This window comes from Bubalus bubalis, chromosome 20 (assembly GCF_019923935.1).
Source record: "Bubalus bubalis isolate 160015118507 breed Murrah chromosome 20, NDDB_SH_1, whole genome shotgun sequence".
Taxonomy (NCBI): domain Eukaryota; kingdom Metazoa; phylum Chordata; class Mammalia; order Artiodactyla; family Bovidae; genus Bubalus; species Bubalus bubalis.
Window position 1 is genome coordinate 4,190,048 of NC_059176.1, and position 18,077 is coordinate 4,208,124.

At 50.2% G+C, this 18,077-nt stretch overlaps 1 protein-coding gene across 5 annotated transcripts in view; it reads right to left on the bottom strand.

Moving 5' to 3' along the window:
• Window positions 1-18,077, bottom strand: part of LOC112580945 (uncharacterized PE-PGRS family protein PE_PGRS36) — a 41,580-nt gene that overhangs the window by 13,512 nt on the left and 9,991 nt on the right. Inside the window, exon 1 of one of the 5 annotated variants that reach the window (XR_003105402.2) lies at window positions 4,441-4,880. The exons of the other annotated variants lie outside the window; for them this stretch is intronic. The gene's annotated coding sequence lies outside the window, so the exon portion shown is untranslated. Of the gene's footprint in view, window positions 1-4,440; window positions 4,881-18,077 lie in introns of those variants that run through there. 5 annotated transcript variants of the gene reach the window in all.

Below are 18,077 nucleotides of genomic sequence, written 5' to 3' on the forward strand. Positions count from 1 at the left end.
GTCATTATATCTTCATGAAGTTCACCTTTCAGTCCTGTTCTGTCTAGTTGCTTCTAGAACATCAATTAGATAACATTATGCTATTTATTTGATCCTCGTGTCTCTTAACGGCTTTCTTTTTTTTTTTTTTTCTGACCTCCTTTTTTCTCTTTGCATCAGTAGGTAATTTCTTTCACTCCACCTTTGATTTGACAAATTCTGTTTTCAGGAAACATGTCTGATCTGCTGTTTTACCAAATAGGAAGGTTTTCATACCATCAGTAAGATTTTCACAGCCAATTCTGCTTGGTTCCTTTTCAAATTTATTTGGTCTTTTTTTGTTTGTTTGTTTTCAAGAGCGCTTTATTAATTCCCCATAATTTTGGTTTCCCGTTTCAGTTCTTTAAAACATTTGATGCTATTCTCTCACATCATCCTACCCGCTCCTTCCCCCACTGTGTCCAAAGGTTTGTTTTCCATGTCTGTGTCTCCTTTGCTGCCCTGCATGTAGGCTCACTGATACTCTCTTTCTAGATTCCAATATATGTGTTAATGTACAATATTTGTCTTTGTCTTTCTGACTTCACTCTGTACCATAGGCTCTAGGTTCATCCACCTCATTGGAACTGACTCAAATGCGTTTCTTTGCAGATAGCCAGTGGGAGTTTGACGTACGATGCAGGGAACCCAAAGCCGGCGCTCTGTGGCAACTGGAGCGAAGGATAGCAGTGGGCTTGAGAGGCAGGGAACCCATGTATGCCTATGACTGATCACACTGCTGTATGGCAGAGGCCATCACAATATTGTAAAGGAATTATCCTCCAATTAAAATAAATAAATTTTACAAACATTTAAAAAAACGTTTAAGTTCTCTAATTAGTAGTTGCATGTATTTGATGAACTTGGGGTTCTGACTTGGGACTGTGAACACCTTGTTGGTAGGTTTATATGGTGGGGTCCTTTGAGGCCAGGTTTCGGATGAGGGGGATTTGTTTGCTTCCAGCAGGAGAACCTTATTGGAATATCTTTAATTTTACCATTTGGGGTTTTCTGGACCAAAACGTAGTGTAAATGTGACCCACAAACTTCTGTGAAATAAGAACACAGGAGACTCTCCATTCCAGAGAGACAGCGAGCTTGCTTGTCATCTCCTTTGCCAACTTTTTAGTCAGGAAGTCCTGCTTCACTAAAGAACAATCCCTCTCTCTGGCTAAGCCCAACAGAGGCTTCTTGCTCCTGCAAAGTTTTCAGGGAATCTGAGCAACTGTCTAGACAGCTGCCCCACATGGAGCAACTCAGTGACCCAGGTTGCCTCAATCCCAACACAGCTCTGCCATCTTGACACGTGGCGTGCAGAGTCTGTTTTTGGTCTAGAAGTCATTCACCTCTCTTCTTCTCAGCATCCATTGGCCAGAACCAGTCCCGAGGCCAGGCCAGATAGAAGAAGGCTGGGAATGTGTCCATCTGTGCCTGGAGATGCTGGCTCCGGGGGAGGGGGGCGGGTACTGGACATCTTCCCTGCTCCAGAAGGGGGAACTTCCGTCTTTGCTCGTCCCTACAGATGAAGCCTCTTAGGTCCTGGCTGTGGGCAGAGATGCTGGTCCCAACATCCCATCTCGCAGGTGCCATAAGCCCTCTCTCCTGTCCCCGACAACCACTGAGACCTCCACTGTCAGGGCTCGGGCCTGCCTGATAGCCTGGAGTCACTTCAGCTTCAGGACTGGCTAAGCCGTCACTCACTTTTACCTCTCCCTTAAATTCTGGGTGACTTCTTCACCTTCTTGCAAGCTTGTTTGCACATTGAAAATGATGTTTCTTATATTTTATGTAATATCCACAGGCATTTCGTTTTAGGGGGTAAGTATTATCTATTTCTGCTTTATTGACTATGCCAAAGCCTTTGACTGTGTGGATCACAATAAACTGTGGAAAATTCTGAAAGAGATGGAGATACCAGACCACCTGACCTGCCTCTTGAGAAACCTGTATGCAGGTCAGGAAGCAATAGTTAGAACTGGACATGGAACAACAGACTGGTTCCAAATAGGAAAAGGAGTACGTCAAGGCTGTATATTGTCACCCTGCTTATTTAACTTATATGCAGAGTACATCATGAGAAATGCTGGGCTGGAAGAAGCACAAGCTGGAATCAAGATTGCCGGGAGAAATATCAATAACCTCAGATATGCAGATGACACCATCCTATGGCAGAAAGTGAAGAGGAACTAAAAAGCCTCTTGATGAGAATGAAAGAGGAGAGTGAAAAAGTTGGCTTAAAACTCAACATTCAGAAAACTAAGATCATGGCATCTGGTCCCATCACTTCATGGCAAATAGATGGGGAAACAGTGGAAACAGTGTCAGACTTTATTTTTGGGGGCTCCAAAATCACTGCAGATGTTGACTGCAGCCATGAAATTAAAAGACGCTTACTCCTTGGAAGAAAAGTTATGACCAACCTAGATAGCATATTGAAAAGCAGAGATATTACCTTGCCAACAAAGGTCTGTCTAGTCAAGGCTATGGTTTTTCCAGTGGTCATGTATGGATGTGAGAGTTGGACTGTGAAGAAAGCTGAGCGCTGAAGAATTGATGCTTTTGAACTGTGGTGTTGGAGAAGACTCTTGAGAGTCCCTTGGACTGCAAGGAGATCCAACCAGTTCATCCTAAAGGAGATCAGTCCTGGGTGTTCATTGGAAGGAATGATGCTGAAGCTGAAACTCCAATACTTTGGCCACCTCATGCGAAGAGCTGACTCACTGGAAAAGACTCTGATGCTGGGAGGGATTGGGGGCAGGAGGAGAAGGGGATGACAGAGGATGAGATGGCTGGATGGCATCACCGACTCGATGGACGTGAGTGAGTGAACTCCGGGAGTTGGTGATAGACAGGGAGGCCTGGCGTGCTGCGATTCATGGGGTCGCAAAGAGTCGGACATGACTGAGCGACTGAACTGAACTGAACTGATTATTATTGACAAACCTAGACAGCTTATTAAAAAGCAAAGATGTCACTTGGCCAATAAAGGTCCATATAGTCAAAGCTATGGTTTTTCCAGTAGTCATGTACAGATGTGAGAGTTGGACTAGAAAGAAGGCTGAGTGCTGAAGAATTGATGCCTTTGAACTGTGGTGTTGGAGAAGACTCTTGAGAGACCCTGGGACTGCAAAGAGATCAAACCAGTCCATCCTAAATGAAATCAACCCTAAATATTCATTGGAAGGACTGATGCTGAAGCTGAAGTTCTAATACGTTGGCCACCTGATGCGAAGAGCTGACTCATTGGAAAAGACCCTGATGCTAGGAAATATTGAGGGCAGGAGGAGAAGGGGATGACAGGATGAAATGATCAGATAGTATCACCGACTCAGTGGACATGAACTTGAGCAAACTCCAGGGGAGAGTGGAGGACAGGGAAGCCTGGTGTGCTGCAGTCCATGGGGTCGCAAAGAGTCGGACGTGACTTAGTGACTGAGCAGCAACAGCAGCAAATGAGTATTATCCGTACTTTGCAGATGAGGGGAACTGGCTAGAAAGCTTTGCTCACCAGCCCCAGGATGCACATGAGGTAGCCTTGCTCTTAGTCAGGCCTGTGTGACCCAGGCGTTCCAGCTGGCCTTCCTCGGGAGAGGGAGGGCGGAAGGGTGTCTGCCACAGATCAGGTGCAGGTTTCCCAGAGGAGACAACCTTCGACCGGGTCTGGAAGGGTACGAGGTTGGGGTGCAGGAGTGTGGCTGTGACCCAGACCAGGCAGAAGCCTGGGGTGTGACAAGGTCAGGACACAGGTGAGCCACTCCATAATATTTACTGAACAAATGAGTAAATAAATAGCCTACGAGAGGGCTGAGGGGGTGAATAAGGCTGTCAGTAAAGCCTGAGTCAGTCTCTCTCGTGACGGCTTGTGTTTGACCCCGAGTGTTTCTACCTGTTCTTGCCTCATTTCCCAAGCTAAACAAGCCGGGAAGGACTTGTGGGAACGCCAGGGAATGAGTCCCTCTTCCACTCTTAGCAACTGCAGTTACCTAAAATTGCAAGCCTGTCTGATCTCATTAGCGAAATAAGACTCAGAGGGGGACCTAAGGTGGAAGTTCAGCCCTGATGTGGAGACGCGGCCTCTTTGTCTCTGGTCCCGGGTAGAACCCCGGACGCCGCCAGGCTGGCCGAGTGAGCGCCCCACGCCCGCGCCCAGAGCCCACCCCAGGGAGGAGAAGGCAAACAGAGGGCAGAGCCAAGTTCAGCCTGGACCGCACTCAGCGCCTGGCTCCATCATAAACACCCTCCCTCGTCTTTATTACGAGGTGGGAACTTGAGCCCCAGGGCCTACAGGAAGGGCTCCGTCCAGAAAAGCCCACTGAGGCAGATACCGATGGGAGACCTAGCAGCTTGGGCCTTAAGTGAGCAGTGAGGGGGTCAGACGGAACTCGGGGCCAGGAGTCGGGGCTCCGGATCCTGTTCAAGCACCTTGACATTCAGGCAGTGAGAGAGCTGAATAGGTCGAAGCTCGCAGGATCCAACGCAGAAGTCTTGTTTGCAGCAGCAAGTTGCTTCTCTAGGGAGCGTTTCAGAAGACAGAAATATTGTGGTCTGCTCGGGTGGCTGGGATGCAGCACAGAAACAGCTGTTTATTGATCTCCTCCTCGGGGCCACGCTCAAATTAGTGCTTTCACACCCATTAGCTTAGGCACTCCTCGTAAAAGCCTGCAGACAGGTATCATTATCCCCGGTTTTTAGATGAGGGATCGAAGAAGCACTGGTTAAGTAACTCACCCCAGGTCACTTAGCCAGTAAGTGTGGCTTGGGGAGCCTCTTCCCCATCAGACTCGGAGAAGGTAGTCTGCCTCAACACCATTTTTTTTAAGGAGCCACTGAACACCTGTGCTGCTGCTGCTGCTAAGTCGCTTCAGTCGTGTCCGACTCTGTGCGACCCCATAGACGGCAGCCCACCAGGCTCCGCCGTCCCTAGGATTCTCCAGGCAAGAACACTGGAGTGGGTTGCCATTTCCTTCTCCAATGCATGAAAATGAAAAGTGAAAGTGAAGTCGCTCAGTCATGTCCGACTCTTCGTGACCCCATGGACTGCAGCCTACCAGGCTCTTCCGTCCATGGGATTTTCCAGGCAAGAGTACTGGAGTGGGGTGCCATTGCCTTCTCCAGAACACCTGTGCAGTTTTGCCTAAAGCAGAAAAAATAACGTTCAAGGACTTGAAGGCTTATAAAACTTAAAAAATTTTTTTATTATTTTTTAATTTTTACAATATTGTGTTGGTTTCTGCCCGACTACAGTGCACATCATTCATAACTATATATATCTTTCCTCTAAAGGAAATCAACCCTGAGTATTCACTGGCAGGAATGACGCTGAAGCTCCAATATTTTGGCCACCTTATGCCAAGAGCCAACTCATTGGAAAAATAAGACCCTGATGCTGGGAAAGACTGAAGGCAAAAGGAGAAGGGGACGACAGAGAATGAGATGGTTGGATGGCATCACTGACTCAATGGACATGAGTTTGAGCAAACTCTGGGAGATAGTGAAGGACAGGGAAGCCTGACGTGCTGCAGTCCACAGGGCTGCAAAGAGCAACTGAACAACAAGCCCTCCGTCTTAAGCCTCACTCCCTCCTGCTCCATCCCAGCGCTCTAGGTCATCACAGGGCATCAACTGGGCTCCTTCTGCTATACAGGCAACGTGGAAGGGGCTCATGGGAGTCACAGCGCCTCTCGGAGGGATTCAGAGTGGAAACCCAGGCTCTCTGGAGGTCAAGGAAACCGTGGGGATGAAGCTGCTCCTGCGGGCGAGGGGTGGTTCCGCTACCCCCACGTCAAATGCACTTATTTTTGTTTGTTTCTTCTTTAAACTTTTAATAAGTGAAACCTCCTGAGAGAGCAAGACAAATGTTCTCACCAAAAAATAAAAAAAGGATAAATATGTGAGGTGATCGGTTCAGTTCATTTGCTTAGCCGTGTCCAAATCTTTGTGACCCCATGGACCACAGCACTCCAGGCCTCCCTGTCCATCACCAACTCCTGGAGCTTACTCAAACTCATGTCCATTGAGTCGGTGATGCCATCCAACCATCTCATCCTCTGTCGTCCCCTTCTCTTCCTGCCTTCAATCTTTCTTTATGTGAGGTGACAGGCATGTTAATTATCTAGTTGGGGGGATCCTTTCATGATGTTCGTACATGCTAAGTCGCATCAGTCATGTCTGACTCTTTGTGACCCCAGGCTCCTCTGTCCATGGCATTTCTCTGGCAAGAATACTGGAGTGGGTTGACATACTCTCCTCCAGGGGATCTTCCAGACCCAGGGGTGGAACCCACATGTCTCAGGTCTCCTGCATTGGCAAGTGGGTTCTTTACCATTAGCGCCACCCGGGAAACCTGTGTAAGTGTATCAAAACACCATTGATGTACTCTTCAAATATCTCGCAATCTTATATGTGTCAATATGTCAATAAGCTAAAAAATAATTAAAAAAAAAAGCAGCATTGTAGATTCACAGTAAGTTGCAAAAGTAGTAGAGAGGTCCCAAGAACCCATCGCCTAGTTACTCTCATAGTTAATCTTACATTTTGTCACGTGGAGGAATTTGATGTTGGTGTGGTGTTTGAGTCTAGTTCTATATCATTAAATTTTTTTTTATTGGGGTGTAGTTGCTTTATGATGTATTAGTTTCTACTGTACAGCAGAGTGAATCAGCTATATGTTTACATATAACCCCTCTTGTTTGGATTTCCTTCCTATTGAGGTCACCACAGAGCTTTAGGCAGGGTTGCCTGAGCTATGGAGAAGGCAACGGCACCCCACTCCAGTACTCTTGCCTGGAAAATCCCATGGGCGGAGGAGCCTGGTGGGCTGCAGTCCATGGGGTCGCTAGGAGTCGGACACGACTGAGCGACTTCACTTTCAGTTTTCACTTTCATGCATTGGAGAAGGAAATGGCAACCCACTCCAGTGTTCTTGCCTGGAGAATCCCAGGGACGGCGGGGCCTGGTGGGCTGCCGTCTATGGGGTCACACCGAGTTGGACACGACTGAAGCGACTTAGCAGCAGCAGCAGCAGCAGCCTGAGCCATGCAATAGGTTCTCACTAGTTATCTATTTCATGCATAGTATCAATAGTGTGTATGTGTCAATCTCAATGTCCCGATCCATCCTACCCCTTCTTTCCCCCTCAGTATCCAGATGTTTGTTCTTATGTCTGTGTCTTTATTTCTGCTTTGTAAATAAGATAATCTACACTAATTTTTTCAGATTCTACATTTATGCGTTAGCATACAATATTTATCTTTCTCCTTCTGATTTACGGTCTGTGTCATATTTATCATTGGCTTCTCAGGTGGCTGTAGTGGTAGAGAATCCTCCTGCCAGTGCAGAAGACATAAGAGACGCGGTTTCAATCCCTGGGTTGGGAAGGCCCCCTGGAGAAGGGCATGGCAACCTACTCCAGTATTCTTGCCTGGAGAATCCCAGGGACACAGTCCATGAGGTCACAAAGAGCTGGACACGACTTGGTGACTGAACAGCGAGGCTAGAAGGGACGTGAGTGAGGAGAGCTCTGGCTGCGGGCAGCTCGGGGTCTAAGGAGGGTGGCTGTGGGCAAACACCTGCATCTCAGTGAGACCCTTGCAGGATGGAGTGGTCTGGGCCCCACAAGCTTGATACCAGGAGCTCTGCCTCGGGAGATCAGCATGCAGTGCTTTGGAGCTGTTTTGAAAAAGGGGGTTTCTGATTGAGAAGCTAGCTTGAATAATAACATCTAGTACTGTATTCTGAAGGGATAATTGTTTTATATTTATAAAGATTCTTAATTATCTGCAGCAAATGCATTTAGTTCACTTGGTAATTGAATTAAGGAAAATGTCTTTTCCGGCATGGTAAGTCGTTACAATCATTAAAAAAAAAAAAAAAAAAAGACAGAATAACTTTAAAGTACTTCCCTACATGACCTAGACAATCTCGTTATTACTGAAAGCTGAGTAATTCCATTAAGGGCCCTGTCGGCTCTAATATAATGGGAATTCTGGGGATACGAACCAAATTAAAATCACAAGAGGTGATGGAAATTTCCTTTCGTTGGGGAGCCTGTGTTGACCCCCATCTAGAAATGGTCCTTCCCCTGTGGGCTCTGGAAATACTAATTTTTTTCATACTTACCACACTGTATTGTGATTATCTCTGGGTTCTCTGTACCCTGTTTATGCCCCAAATGCGTTTGTCTCTTGAGAGCTAGACCACGTCTTGCCTGCTTAGGAATCACGAAAAAGAACCCCAATGTTCATAGCAGCCGTATTTATAACAGCTAGCAAGCAACCTAGGTGTCCACTGACTGAAGAAAAGATAAAGAAGTTCTGATACGTAAATACAATGGAATATTATTCAGTCATGAAAAGGAACGCATTCCAGTCGGTTCTGGTGAGGTGGATGAACCTAGAGCCTGTTATACAGAGTGAAGTAAGCAAGAAAGAGAAAAACAAATTTTGTATATTAATGCATATATACAGAATCTAGAAAACTGGTGCTGATGAACCATCTGCAGGGCAGGAAGAGATATGCAGACGTAGAGAACAGACTTTGGGCAGAGCAGGGGAAGGAGAGGGTGGGACGGATTGACAGAGTAGCGTTGACATATATACACTGTCATGAATAAAACTGATAGCCAGTGGGGATTTGCTGCATGATGCTGGGAGCTCAGCTCTGTGCTCTGTGACAACCTAGCCAGGCAGGGTGGGGTGGGGGTGTGGTGTGGGCCCTCCCCTCCCTCCCCTCCCTCCCCTCCCTTCAGGAGGGAGGGGACTTATGTGTACTTGTGGCTGATTCACAGTGTTGGATGGCAGAAGCCAACACAATCATCTCCCAATTAAAAATAATAATAAAAAGAAATCTAAACCTAACTGTAACACCCAAACTGAGTTTACACCTCTCCCTCCACGCCTGTGAGGTTCTTCAGAAAGCAGCCTCTCAACATTTTATCTTTGGATGGACACATCTTTTAGTGGATGCCAACAGCCATATGGGGTTGCAAGATCCAAGTCATGGAATGTTGGCGAGGACGCCTTGGCCAGGGGACCCTCGGGCCCCAGGGGACTTGGGCCCTGATGCTGGAGCCTGGGCTTGTCAGGCAGCTTGGGTGGCGGTGGTGGGCGGGGAGTCGAGAGGAGCCCAGACCAACAGGCCCTGGACTTCGAAGAAAAATCAATACCCGTCTGGCTTTTATTGTACCATAAATGTGTCCCTGGTTGCACGGCCACCTCCTGGCCCCCTGCATGCCCAGTGAGCTCTGCCGATTAGGGAGCTGCCCACCACACCCCTACACGGCCCCCTGAGGCCATCGGAGGGGCCTGCGTCTGCTCTGGTTCTTCATGGTGGTAAAACCCACTGGGAGTTCCCACAGCAGTGGGGCGAGGTGGGGTGGCTCCCTGGATCTTCCAGAGGAGCATGAATTCAGCCAATAATCACCCAAGTGCCATGACCAGATGCTGGATCAGCCTCTGCTGATGCCACAGGGACCCCACCAGATGGGCCACTTAATGCCCGGAGCCTACAGTCCAGTGCGGAGATCGATGCTGAACTGGTAAATGACTCAAAAGCAGGGTGAGTGCAGACTGATGTGTTATCCACCAAGCAATAAACCGAGGGGGGTGGGCGGCGGCGGTGATGGAGGCACAGAGGGCGGGGCAGGCGGGCGGCTGCAGACGGCCAGGCTGCTGCCCGCATGCTGGGTGCCTGGCGCTGAGCTGGCATCGCCAGTTGCCCACCTCTCTCAAAGGGGACCGTCTTCTCCTCCCCGACTCTGGGCTCTTCTCCTGACCCCCCTTCCTCACCCCATCACCTTCCCATGCCGACTCCAACACACGCCCGTGGCTCTGACATGCCCATGCCGTCAGGGCGCCAAGCTGCCGCCTCTCTTTCATTTCTTATTTCAAATGCTCGGGCGGAGATTGAGATCCCCATTGTCCAGTCTGTGCATCGGCTGTCCCAGGCAGGTCCACCCTGGGGCCATCAGCCAAGGCCTGTGTAGAGTGGACGACCCACCCGCCCGGGACAAAGGTGCCCGGCAGGGGATGCCATGCTGCAGAGAGGCACGAGGCCCGGGATCGAGGCCTGATCCGCCCTTATCAGGGGTGTGGACTTGAGCAAGCCCCTTGCCTCTGCGCCTCAGCTCTGTCACTGGAGCCCGGGATGGACTGAGGGAGGTTGTGTCCAACCCTGGGCAGGGTGGGCAGGGGACACGAAGGGGTTTTCTATACGGATGGGCAAGATGTAAGGGCTGCTGCCGATAGCCAGGGACTCACAGGGCAGTTCCGGATACGTGCTTGCTACCCATTTTTATAGAATTCCACATCCTTTCTGGATCCTGGGATTACAAAACAGCCACTGGGAAATCACGCACCCCATTAACACTGAGACTTTTATGTATTTACAATTCAGCTTAAATTTTTACCAAGAGAGGTTTTCAAAATGTAACATGTGTTAGTCACCGCGTGAATTGCGAAACCAAGGAAATATCTCCAAAGTGCTGGCCTTGACAATGTAATCTGGCAGGGCTTGGGGACGAATAAAAATAACGCTTCTCAGCATTGCCGCCTTGACCGGTAGGGGGGGCACATGGAGCCCTCCCTGGGCTCCCAGGTAGCTTGTTGGCATGTGTGCTGGTCTCCTCTCCTCCGCCCTGGCCATGCCCGGCCGTCGGTGGGGAGTGGGGAAGGAAGGAGACTGGGGAGTCAGGGGGCCTGGTTTGAATCCTAGGGGAGCCACCCACTGGCCAGGTGACCTCGGGCATTTTCCAGACCCTGTTGTGCACAGAGAAGTTAGGGGACTGCCCACGGGGGCACTGCAGTGATGAGAGGTCCTCACCTCTGGCCCCCGGCCTCCCAGGTGGGTTCAAACCCAGAGGTACTGTGCCCCCCGAAAGCCTGAGGCAGCCTCTAGGGCTGGAGCCCCCTTTGGGAGGATGGAAGGGCGGCGCCCGGACGTCCCCCGCAGCTGTACGGCCAGCTTGGTTTTCTAAACACAACAAGCCAGCCCTTCCCCACGGAGCTACAAGCCCGCAGGTGGCTGGATGAACATGTGGTTTCTGGATGTGACATGAAAGTTAGCATTTGCAAGCTCTCTGTCTGGGTTCCCTGGGTTTATTTTTCTTGCTTTTACGGCCCTGAAATATTCCCGATCGTGTTTATGTTGAGGCAGGATGCGTGGAGGCCAAGCGCTGCCGTATCACGATCGGCTCCATCATCCCTCCAAAAAGCATCAGCAGGGTCCTGAGCCAGCCGAGCACAGAGCCCACCGCACAGGCGCCAGGCTTCTGGGCACCTGTCCACCGCCTCACCCCTGCCTGCGCCAACTGCATCCTGGCCCCTACCTGGGAACCCCTGTCCATTGGTGACATCAGCTTCCCCCGGGCTCCACGTGAATCATTTCTGACCCTCGCTGCAGATGGGGAGTGATGGTGTGTTCAGTCGCTTAGTTGTGTCTGACTCTTTGGGACCCCACGGATTGCAGCCCACCAGGCTCCTCTGTCCATGGAATTCTCCAGGCAAGAATACTGGGGTGGGGAGCCATTTCCTCCTCCCGGGGATCTTCCTCATCCAGGGATCGAACCTGCATCTCCTGCCTTGGCAGGCAGGCTCCGTGGATGGCTCTACCACTGAGCCATTATCAGGAAAGCTCCTCCCTGGTGGCTCAGACAGTAAAGAATCTGCCTGCAGTGCAGGAGACCCGGGTTCCATCCCTGGGTTGGGAAGATCCCCTAGAGAAGGAAATGGCTACCCACTCCAGTATTCTTGCTTGAGAAATCTCATGGACAGAGGAGCCTCGTGGGCTACAGTCCAAAGGGTTGCAAAGAGTTGGAGGAGACTGGGCAACTAACACTTTCATGGAGAGTGGGAACCTGGATTAATTATTCCTATGCTGCAGAGGACAAAACTGAGGCTTGAAAGTGACTTTCTGTCCATCCTGAGGCTCAAGGTCACACAGCAGTGCAAGCTGAAGTTAGGGTTGAAAGCGGCCACTGTTTCTATCCTCTCGTTTCTGTTCTGCATCTCCCCCCACGCCCGAGGGCGACACCTCAGTTTCTCACCGCAGTTCCGAAGCTCCCGGAGCCTCCGCCGATGACACCCACTGTGGCCAACAGCCCTCGCCCTTGGCTCTGTCTGGGTCTCCCCTTTGGCTTGGATTATATGCCACCTAATGCCCCCTCTCCTGATTGCCGGCTCTGCTTTTTAATTGTCTATGTCTTGCCTGTTCCCCGAGACTGTGAACCCCAGAAGGACAGGAACCATGGGCCGGCTGCCCCGTGCCTGGCCTGGGGTGGCCACATAGCTGACTCTTAACCACACTTGTTGAATGATGACTTGTTATTATTCCCTGAGGCTGGGTTCCAGCCTGTGTCTGGCCACAGGAGGCTAGAACCTTCCCCCACCCAACCCCACACACACCCCTGCTCCCAAGTCCTTGGCTGGCTAGCATTTCAAATGATATTGTTTCATATTAAATTATTTTAAATTCCATGGACCCGGGTTTCACAATCAAATAATTCGATATTGTTTACAAATGGAATTTTTACTTTTTGACAGTTTCTAGCTTTGCTGGGCTGGATGGTCAGGAGAGCGTGTCCTCTCGTGCCCTCCTGTCCACCTCTGCTGCCTTCCCTGGGATGCCGTGGAGCCAGGGAATGGTCTTGGGGGTTGGGTGGCGGGCACCCAGCATGGCTGTGGGGGAGGCTGCCCCTCCAGTGGACACTGGGCACAGAAGCCTCCCCTGCCTTTGACCTTCTGTCGTGAGTAAATCCATAAATTACAGAATAGGAAGGGACCACTGATACCTGTCATTCCGACCCCGCTTTACAGACTAGGACACTAGGGTTCAAGACCACAGTCCCTGTGGGTGGCCGGGACCCTATGCTTGCTCTTTGGACGCCCTCTCTAAGGGCTATTCCACATCCTGTCTTCCTCTGCCTATACTGATGAAATCTTTTCATGTTGCTTTGAGCTATGGAGACATAGATGTGGGAAGACATGACCTTTGATCCCTAGATGCTCATAATCTGGGTTCTGGAGTGGGGGGTGGACAAGGAGACAAAAAGTGGCCATGCGCTGAGGCTGGTGGGCCCCTGGATGGAGCAGGGGCAGGTTTGTGAAGGCACAGACATGGGCTGAGCTGGGTGGTTGCCGCCCACCCCTTCTTAGGAGATGGTTGGACTCAGCATCTGAGTACGTTGACCAACGTGCGAAACTTTAGTCTCCCAGAGAGTCCCCGTCACCCTGGAGGCTGTCTCCTCGCCCCGCAGCGCCGTCACCACTGGACACAGATTGGCAGCCTCTCCTCCAGAACTTGGTCTAAGCAAGTGACGGTCCCGGAGTGGGGGACGTGCTTCCTTGCTTTGTGGCCACTCGCGAGGGTGACCTGGGTTGGCCCCAGCAGCAGCCCTGCTGGGCTTGGCTCAGAACGGTGTCTGGCTGTTTCCAGAAGTCTCCGGATCTCTGAGTTCAGAGCTGAACCTCCGAGAACACGCTTGTGCGGGCCGCCCCCACGGGGCAGCGGTGCTCGCGTCTCTGCCAGCCCTGGGGGTTGCGGAGGGCTCCTCAGGAAGGGCCTAGAGGAGGTTGGTTGACAACGTCCCAGCTAACTTCTCAGCACAAAGGCAGGCACTTCATGCTGTGAAGGTCCTGGGAGACGATTGCAGGGAGGGCCCGACAGGCACTGTGGCTCCAGCCCATGCTGCTGGGGCCCCGACGTGCCCTGGAATCCTGGAGCCCACGCCCCACCTCTCTGTCTTGTCACTGTGACCTTTGTGGTCCTCATACATCTCACAGGGCTGACCCCATCTGGGCACCTGGGGTCAGAGTGCAACCTATGCGGACAGTGGGGACGCCCTGGGCCGGCAGGGGACGCCTTGGGCCGGCAGAAATGTACATCCAGCCAAGCTGAATGTGTGTCCACACTTTGGGCCAGAATCGACGTTTCTAGGACTCTAACTTCTGGATGTCCTGGCGTCGGTAACCATTCAGGATGTCACACGGGCACCTAAAGCCTCCTGAGAGAGAGGGAGGTGCATCTACCTGTGTGTGTTGGGACAGACAGGTCTCCAAAATAAACAAGGTGAAAAAAGCAAGATGCCAAACAAAGTGGGATCCCTTTTCGAGTTTGAAAAAAAGACAGAGGGTCTTCCTTACTGGTCCAGTGGTTAAGAATCAGGCTGCCAATGCTGGAGACGTGAGTTTGATCCCTGATCTGGGAGGAACCCACCTGCCCGTGCACCTCAACTATTGAGCCTGTGCTCTGGAGCCCAGGAACCACAACTACTGAGCCCACAAGTCACAACTACTGAAGCCCAAGTGCCCTAGAGCCCGTGCTCTGCAACAAGAGAAGCCCCCACGGTGGGCAGCTGTGCACGCAATGAAGTGACCACTGCTCATCACAGCCATAGAGAGCCTGCAGGCAGCAACAAAGACCTGGCAGAGTCAAAAAACAAACAAGTAAGTTATTTAAAGAGTTATTTTAAGAAAAGATAGCTAAAGAGATGGAGGTATATGCTCTGGACGTACCCCAGCGGCAGGCGCATGGACACAGGCCACTGAGCACCCAGCTCCCAGGCCCTACACGTTAACTCACTGAGTACTTGGAAGACCCCAGGAGGTGGATATTGCCATCCCGCTCACTTTGCACATAAAGAAACTGAGGCCTGGGAGGCGAGGAGTTGAACCCCTGACCAGGGTGCTGCTGGGGAGGGTGGCTGGAGAGGGGCGGTCAGGGCTTCCAGCTTTCCATGTTCACCTTTGTGTCCTCCGAGTTTTCATCCCAGCTGAGTGTGTGACTCTATTTGAGAAAACATCAAAGGGTATCCTGGACAGAGGTAGGAAGCCTTTAATTCCTTTACTGTGTTTTTCTGTATTAAAGAGGAAAACAATCATGTCATTTTAAGAACTCACCCTTTGCCCCAAAGAGAGAATAACTCTAGGAGCAGGCATAGAGAACAGATGGACCCCAAGGGGAAGAGATGGGGGGAGGAGTTGGGAGATTCGGATCACACATACACACTATTGATAGTATGCATAAAAAAGGGCTTCTATTTTACAGGCTTGGGGCTTTTATACTATGCATAAGATAGGCATACTATCAGGGCTTTCCTGATAGCTCAGTTGATAAAGAATCTGCCTGCAAAGCAGGAGACCCTGGTTTGATTCCTGAGTCAGGACGATTCGCTAGAGAAGGGATAGGCTACCCACTCCAGTATTCTTGGGCTTCCCTTGTGGCTCAGCTGGTAAAGAATCTGCCTGCAATGCAGGAGACCTGGGTTTGATCCCTGGGTTGGGAAGATCCTCTGGAGAAGGGAAAGGCTACCCACTCCAGTATTCTGGCCTGGAGAATTCCATGGACTGTATAGTCCATGGGGTTGCAAAGAGTTGAACATGACTGAGCGACTTTTACTTCACTATAAAATAGGTAACTAATGAGAACTTATTGTATAGAGCAGGGAGTTCTTTTTTTTTTTTTCACTGTGTCTTTATTTTTTATTTTTTAATTTTAATTTTATTTTATTTTAAACTTTACATAATTGTATTAGTTTTGCCAAATATCAAAATGAATCCGCCACAGGTATACATGTGTTCCTCATCCTGAACCCTCCTCCCTCCTCCCTCCCCATTCCATCCCTCTGGGTCGTCCCAGTGCACCAGCCCCAAGCCTCCAGTATCGTGCATCGAACCTGGCCTGGCAACTCGTTTCATACATGATATTTTACATGTTTCAATGCCATTCTCCCAAATCTTCGCACCCTCTCCCTCTCCCACAGAGTCCATAAGACTGTTCTATACATCAGTGTCTCTTTTGCTGTCTCGTACACAGGGTTATTGTTACCATCTTTCTAAATTCCATATATATGGGTTAGTATACTGTATTGGTGTTTTTCTTTCTGGCTTACTTCACTCTGTATAATAGGCTCCAGTTTCATCCACCTCATTAGAACGGATTCAAATGTATTCTTTTTAATGGCTGAGTAATACTCCATTGCATATATGTACCACAGCTTTCTTATCCATTCATCTGCTGATGGACATCTAGGTTGCTTCCATGTCCTGGCTATTATAAACAGTGCTGCGATGAACATTGGGGTACACGTGTCTCTTTCCCTTCTGGTTTCCTCAGTGTGTATGCCCAGCAGTGGGATTGCTGGATCATAAGGCAGTTCTATTTCCAGTTTTTTAAGGAATCTCCACACTGTTCTCCATAGTGGCTGTACTAGTTTGCATTCCCACCAACAGTGTAAGAGGGTTCCCTTTTCTCCACACCCTCTCCAGCATTTATTACTTGTAGACTTTTGGATCGCAGCCATTCTGACTGGTGTGAAATGGTACCTCATAGTGGTTTTGATTTGCATTTCTCTGATAATGAGTGATGTTGAGCATCTTTTCATGTGTTTGTGAGCCATCTGTATGCCTTCTTTGGAGAAATGTCTATTTAGTTCTTTGGCCCATTTTTTGATTGGGTCATTTATTTTTCTGGAGTTGAGCTGTAGGAGTTGCTTGTATATTCTGGAGATTAGTTGTTTGTCAGTTGCTTCATTTGCTATTATCTTCTCCCATTCTGAAGGCTGTCTTTTCACCTTGCTAATAGTTTCCTTTGATGTGCAGAAGCTTTTAAGGTTAATTAGGTCCCATTTGTTTATTTTTGCTTTTATTTCCAATATTCTGGGAGGTGGGTCATAGAGGATCCTAGAGCAGGGAGTTCTATTCAGTGCTCTGTGGTGACTTGAATGGGAAGAAAATCCAAAAAGGATATATATACAGAGTTGACTCCTTGTGGCTCACTGGTAAAGAATCCTCCTGCCAATGCGGGAGACCCGGGTTTGAACCCTGGGTTGGGAAGATCCCCTGGAGAAGGAAATGGCAACCCACTCCAGTGTTCTTGCCTGGAGAATCCCACTGACAGAGGAGCCTGGTGGGCTACAGCCCATGGGGTCACAAAAGAGTTGGACAGGAGTTAGCAACTAAACAATAGCTGATTCACTTTACTGTACACCAGGAACTAACCCAACATTGTAAATCAGCTATACGCCAATAGCTATTTTTCATAGAGAAGAAAATTAAAAAGAAAAAAGCTAGGGCTGCAGTTAAGTGATCCCCAGTCTTGGGGGGAGGGTGTCCCTGGGTGTTTGCTTATGGAAATCAGCTGTTTCCCGTGATTTCCAGAATGTGGGATGTGAGAGATTCCTGCCTGACTTCTAGTCCAAAGCGGGCAAGAGGAGGGAGTTGGTGGCGAGGGAAGGGGCTGCCTTGCTCTAGGAGTCACAGGGGGTCCACCTGGCACCCACGCTGGACCCCCGGGGGGCTGCCCTACCACCCTGCGCTGGAGCTGGGAAAGATGAAGCCGGGTATTTCTTGCCATCGTTGCTTGATAACCAAGATCAAACCTGCCCAGGAACTATATTTAGTCCAGGACAGGATTCCGAGGCCACCTGGCCCCCAAGCAGGGGGCCCTAAGCCGCCCATCTTGCCTCATCCCGTCTCTGAATCCAGCGCACACTTGAGCTCGAGGATGCTGCTCTGTGGCTTGCACGGCCATTGAGAGGGTGACGTTGCCATTGGTGACCACAGGTGTCCTGGCAGCCTGAACAGAAAGGCTACTTCAGGCTCCAACAAGGCCCAGGTTTCCAGGGGCGACAGCGGAGCCTCAGCCTGGCAGGCGTCCAGCTCTGCCCTGACCAGCTCGGCGAGCTCCCTAGAAGCTCCCCTCCCCCAGACCTCAGTTTCCCCACCTGTAAAACCATGGGAGTGACTTAGATGGCCTCAGGCCTTTAAGATGGTGGCAGATGCCAGCCCCTGGCCTTGCTCCTGCTTCAGGTGAGAGGAAGGATGAACCGGGGGGCCTCTGGGATGCTGGTCCAGTCTCCATGGAGACCAGCTCACTTTCTCTCCTGGGCCAGCCTCCGTATGGTTACATCGGAATACGGTGGGCTCTAGCCATATGCCTCCTGCTGCTGGCTGACCTGATTTCTGGAGCTCTGGAACGCCAGAGATGGAGGTACCCCAAAAGATGAAGGGCCTCCCTTCATAGAGGATAAAACCAGGCTGTAGAGGAGCTATGAAGGCAGCCCCCAA